The sequence below is a fragment of the Pinus tabuliformis genome, chromosome 6, assembly GCF_031772625.1.
Source record: "Pinus tabuliformis cultivar Carrire ecotype Pingquan chromosome 6, CPIR1, whole genome shotgun sequence".
NCBI classification, from domain to species: Eukaryota; Viridiplantae; Streptophyta; class Pinopsida; order Pinales; family Pinaceae; genus Pinus; species Pinus tabuliformis.
In genome coordinates, this window is record NC_142292.1 from 963977642 (window position 1) to 963983710 (window position 6069).

At 37.3% G+C, this 6069-nt stretch overlaps 1 long non-coding RNA gene and 1 pseudogene across 3 annotated transcripts; both read right to left on the reverse strand.

Moving 5' to 3' along the window:
* Positions 1–559: 559 nt before the first annotated feature.
* Positions 560–1721, reverse strand: LOC149262183 (amino acid transporter AVT6A-like; annotated as a pseudogene). The gene is made up of 2 exons (XR_016249066.1): positions 1126–1721; positions 560–1038 (listed from the first exon to the last, which is right to left on the reverse strand). The product of XR_016249066.1 is annotated as an amino acid transporter AVT6A-like (transcript).
* A 546-nt stretch (positions 1722–2267) lies between these two features.
* LOC149262184 (uncharacterized) lies at positions 2268–3951 on the reverse strand. 2 transcript variants are annotated; one of them, XR_016249070.1, is made up of 3 exons: positions 3719–3951; positions 3405–3575; positions 2268–2375 (listed from the first exon to the last, which is right to left on the reverse strand). It is a non-coding gene; the product is annotated as an uncharacterized LOC149262184 (long non-coding RNA). The 2 variants fall into 2 exon arrangements; XR_016249068.1 differs by having other exon boundaries at positions 2270–2375; positions 3384–3575.
* Positions 3952–6069: the final 2118 nt, after the last annotated feature.

The window sequence follows — 6069 nt, forward strand, 5'->3', positions numbered from 1 at the left end:
CACTTTTCTCTACGATTTAGCCTATCACTGGCCACATTACCCCTCTATCGATGCTCCTGCAGATCAAGATCTTATGCTGTTCACGGTATCTAAAAGTACAGGTCATGCAGGAAGTCAGATTGGGTATGTAATGTTGATTCTTTTACAATTATATGCAATTTGTTGTGCTACCTCTTCTTTCTCACTTTAACTTGAATGTTGGCAGACCTTGTACTCTGTTTCTCTGGGTCTGTATGTGTATGCTTGTTTTTGTGTGCACGTGTGTACTCAATGGCTTGGAGTTTGACTGGTACTTATGCATGTCATGTAAGGTATGTATATTTCAAATGGGTCTATCTGTCTGTTGAAGTAGAGACATCAATGAATGGTGGAACTGAGTTGATGTCTCTACTTTAAATGGTTGAAATGAAAATACTTGGCAAAATGGACTAATTAATCTTACTCTGGCCGTCTGTATCAATGCAACATTTGCAGGGCTAAAATGTGAAGGAAAGGAGGATGAAGATTGTGAGAAGTTATTGAAGAGCAATGGAATCATCACACACAGTGGGATGCATTTTGGTGCACCTCAAACTTATGTGAGGTTGAGTATTATTGACAGAAACCAGACCTTCAATCTTCCGCTTGACAGGCTCTCAACTATTCATGGATGATTAGTTGAATCGCTCAATCATTGATGTGAGATCAACTATATTCCTTTTCAATGTTTACAACTACAAATACAGTAGTATCTTTCACTAGAAGGCCGAGCGACCATGGCAGGATGATACAAGGCTTTACAAAAGTATATCCACCAATTCTATAAGAAAATTCCCAAATCAGCGTTCTTTTCTCGGTTCTGTTCCAAATAATCTTTATATGTATGTGCACCACCTGCTCATAAAAAATCATTCTCAAGATCGTGGAGGGCCTTCCTCCTCTTTGTTGAACAAAGAATTAATGTCACTCACTATAGCAATTGAACTTGAAACCACTGCCAGAAAAATCATGAACAATGCAATAAATATGTCCTTCCTGGTTGAGATTCCATGGGTGTCTCTGCAATTAAAAAATAATTGAGGTTAGAAGTTACATACAAGCAAGGTGAAAGACGAAACCAGAAATGAAAAACAACTTTTTTTCTACCTGAGAGCAACGGGAGCTGGGAAGATGAACCCAATACAAACTGCTGCTGTGGCCCCTGTGAATTGAAATGCATCCCAGATACTTGGTATGAATGATGCCCCAAGGAAAACGATTCCAATTAACCCAGCAGTGATCAAAATGAACCTCTTATTATCCAAAACAAGATGCTTTTTCGCTGGAAAGACAAGCCCATCAAGATTAAGTCCCAGGGCAAAAAAATGAGAGGAAAGACCAGCATCAGATGTACAACATAGGTCACACGAACAATGTCATTCAGCACAACACTGTAGGGAACTCCCAAGTTGGTGTCAAAATTGGCCAGGACATCATCCATGGTCTGGTCTCCAAATAGAAGAAAGCCAAAAAAGCTTGTACTTATGTATACAATTGAGCACGATGCCAATGATGTGCGAACAATGGGCTGCATTTCTAAAGGGTCCTCAAGTTCATTGTATATGGAATGAACTGCATGGCGCAAAGACATCACAATTCATTATAACATAATTTTAAATGCAAATTCAACTAATGAACTCTAAGATACTACACTGCAGGACCAGAGATGGAGGAAAATAATCCATACCATTGTAATGACAGATGTAAGCAGTCACAATAACTGGCACCACAGTGAAAAGCTTCAAGAACGAAGTAAAATCCACAATATCTGGTATCAATCTTGGTGCTTTGACGGTGCCACTGAACAACTTTACAATCACAATACCAGCCATAATCACAACAAATACAACAGCAAGTGCAACTGATAATGAAGAAGTGAATTTCAAAGAATTTGCAAATTCATGGAAATGAACACATCAATATAGGCATGAAGATTTGAACATCACAACTCCTAAGGAATAACCCATGATCCACATCCTTGAATGTATATTCCATATGCCATTTCTAACAGGGCAACATGAAAAGTCAGACAAATCGTTAAGCAGATGCCATTAGTATGTGACATTCGCAAGATATGTTGAATCCCCTCATATAATTACAACAGTTTCTAGACATTCAAATCCCTGAAAACGCCCAACTGAAATATGATATATCTGAAAATCAGTGCTAAAAAATGCTTATCAGGATGAGCAAAGCAGACTTACCCACTCTCTTGAAAGACACCAACGGAGCTAAAATAAGGACTATGGTGAGAACTAGGATCAGAACACGTCCATTCCACCAATGAAATCCAAACCATTCTTCAAGTATACCTGCATGATGCATGCCATTTGATGATGTTCCAGATAGCACATCGCCTGCCCAAATCAAGAAAACGCCTCCATCAGACATAGAGATTTCTAATTCAAAGCCATATATAAGATAGGAATCATGCCCAAAGTAATATAAAAGTGGCACCAGATAATTGACCATTCAAACAAAAATGAAAGGAATCTAAGAAAAAAGAGACACTAATAAAGCATGTCAAGTCATGTATGCTTCATAGAAAACTTCAACTTTGTTAAACAGAAACAAGTTGTTAGTGTTTCAGCTTGCTAAACTGCTCACAATGCAAAAATTGGGTTGAAGTTTCAATTCAAGCAGTACTTTTAAAATACTCTAGTTGTAACATACATGCTTAAATATTTCCACACGATAAACTATTTGTCCTTGGATATTACCCTCAAAACTAGGCTAATTCAGCCTGCGACCTAAAATGCATAACCTACAATGTTTAGATTGAATTACTTTTCAATTCATCTTATCTTGATTCCTTTCTAACAGAAGCCTGTAAAAAAAATATCAACGGACTGCTTCTAAATCAATGATTGCAAATAGTTAAACTCTTCACAAGGTACGAGGGTCTCCCTCGATCTCCAACATATTAAACACGATGCAATTATGATCTAGAGTCAGATGAACAGAAACCCACTCAAGTTCAAACACTGGATTCAGTGATTAAAAGCAAGGGACTATCACATATTTACCAAGATTCAACTTGGGAAATATCACTGAATAAAGGCAGTGATAAACTGGTAATTCACCTTATGTTGAATCCCTTTCCATAATCTTCCAACAAATTGGTCTCCTCAAACAGAAAATACTGATTATGATCGATTGTTCTAACAACAAAGGGAGTGAGATTTTTTCAAAAGACATCAGAAGCAGGAAACAAATAACAGAGGAGAAATAAATAATTTGTTCCCAGTACATGATTTTGTAATCAAATAAAAAGACTTTTTCAACTCACAAGGACTGAAAGATGACTCGATTTCAGAACTTTATCCAGATCTTTAGCATTCAAAATGCAACCAAACAAAAAGTACCTTAGTTTTTGTACTTGATACCTTGAACATCACTAAAAAATTATCTCCTACTCTGCCAAGTTTTAGCCTTTAGGCGGGTATCCCAATTCTGTGGTAAGACTTTTGCCTGGAAAGGAAGTTGATCATTTCTCATCTTAGTCAATCCTCGGAACCATTTTGCTGCTTTGCTTGTGCCAAACAGGACATTACAGTCTGCACATTTATCACAAAACTAACATAATCAATAACATGAACACATCTGAAATAAAAAGGGGTTATATACTCTAACATGCAGCAATGTTGTTAAAACTGAAAAAATAAATAAATAAAAGTTGTCCAGAGATAGAGCAAGTTACCTGATGACCCTGATTGATCTTCTGAAACAACAATAATAGCATCCATAATGCGCTCCTCTGCTTTTGTCATACAAATTAAAAAATCAAAACCCTGAATACCCTTCCTGTTGTGAAGCAGAAACATCAAAACTTTCCACTTCAAAACCCCATAGCTTGCAGACTGCCTTCAAAGCCTTAATCTATACTGAACGAAGCCATTAGTGGGAAATGCTTTATGCTAAATAAGATGTAACTAATCTTTGACCAGAATATGAAGAGAAAAATTGACAGATTCAGTATCTGTCGAATACAAGTGCCTATCTATTTGGTGAAACAACAATAGTAGCATCCATAATGCCCATCTTTTCTCTTGTCATACAAAATAAAATATCAAAACCCTAATTACTCTTATTATTGTGAAGCGGAAATATCAAAATTTCCCACTTCAAAAACCCAAAGCTTGCAGTCTGTTTTCAAAGCCTTAATTTATATTGGAGGAGGGAATGACCAATGTCTTTTTATTTTCATTTTTGTTATACACTAAAAGAACTACTAGTACCCTTTTATCCACAATTTCTCTATACAAGGAGCATAGATTTAAATTTCCCAAAAAAATAACCTGTTACAATTTTACAAAATGTTAAAAGACACAACAACATGAATACAGGATATGTTAAAAGACACAACATCATGAATACAGGGTATGTTAAAAGACACAACAACATGAATAAGCTCTTCCATTTTCAGCATAAGGGCATCTGCTTCGTCAAGATATCCATAAGATCCACAGATGTGAATCATGGTATTGAATGTTACAACATTTGGGCCTATTCCTTCTTTTAACATCTCAGAAAATAACTTGGAAGCTTCTTTTAGGCGGCCTGCCTTCCCATAAGTATCAATTAATGTATTATACATGTAAGAACTGCGTGGCCTCTGAACTTGATCATTCTCTGTGCAAGGATCCATGCACTTATCACTAATAACCCTTTAATGAGCACTCCTTCAGGAAAATTATTTGGAGAGCAATCCCTTTTACCCAGTGGGTCCTCAAAATGATTTTTTACTTCACACCGACGACTAATATAGAAGAAATCCTTCGGTTGCTGTCGATCAGGCTCTGATTTAGATGAACAAACATTTGTAGTATTTCCTAGAAAGATTTTCCCAGAAGACCAGTCCCTGAAGAACTATTCAGCTTTCTCAAATTCCCTTGTCTTCAGTCCTGCCCTCGAACCATTTCCCAACCCTGCCCACCACATCGGAACATCACTTAAACCCCTGCAAAGCCCTTCCCTCCACCCCAAACTGTGCCGTGTCACTCTTCGAATCATCTGTGGTTCCTAATCCATCCTTATGTCGAACACCATCTGTTTGGGTTTCTGAAAGATTACTAAATTCCTCATATAACAAATCCTGGTTTTCGTCTAATTCGCCTGACACTAAGCACTCATTACTTCTATTCTTCATGACTTCTTTGTTTGAGGGTTTGCCACCATGATTCTGAAATGGATATGCGTCATTTTCGATGGAAGAGGAACGTAATCTCATGGGTTTGTACTCAGAATGAAATGTTGACGCCCCTTTACAACTGTCACAAGAAATAAAAAATGATCTGGGAGTTACAGTACCTGGAGAAACATGTACAGATTGAAAATGTTGCTTGTATTTCTGTTTCAACATCCCTTCCATGCATTCAATGCCTCTGCAGACATGCGCATCAAAAAACTCTGCCACGCCAACAGGCCTCAAGAGGCGGTGGACACCTTCAAGCATCTGCCTTCAGCTGAATATCCCCTCTCTCATGACCTGCAACCTTTTGTTAAGTACCCTAGTCCGAAAAAGTCGACATGAATCAGCGCTGTCTGTTTACAGACTTATGGGCGAAAAAGAGATTGTTCCAGATCTGATAACTTTGAACATTATTATCAATTCTCACTATCAAACAGGTAGACTGGATCATGCATTCAAAGTGTTTGAAGGAATAGAAACACATGGCTATATTCCAGATGTTATAACCTTCAGTACCCTCATCAAAGGGCTTTGCAGGAACCATGACTTCTTCGTTTGAGGGTTTGCCACCATGATTCTGAAATGGATATGCGTCATTTTTGAAGTTTGCAAAAATTGGGTTGAAGTTTCAATTCAAGCAGTACTTTTAAAATACTCTAGTTGTAACATACATGCTTAAATATTTCCACACGATAAACTATTTGTCCTTGGATATTACCCTCAAAACTGGGCTAATTCAGCCTGCGACCTAAAATGCATAACCTACAATGTTTAGATTGAATTACTTTTCAATTCATCTTATCTTGATTCCTTTCTAACAGAAGCTTGTAAAAAAAATATCAACGGACTCCTTCTAAATC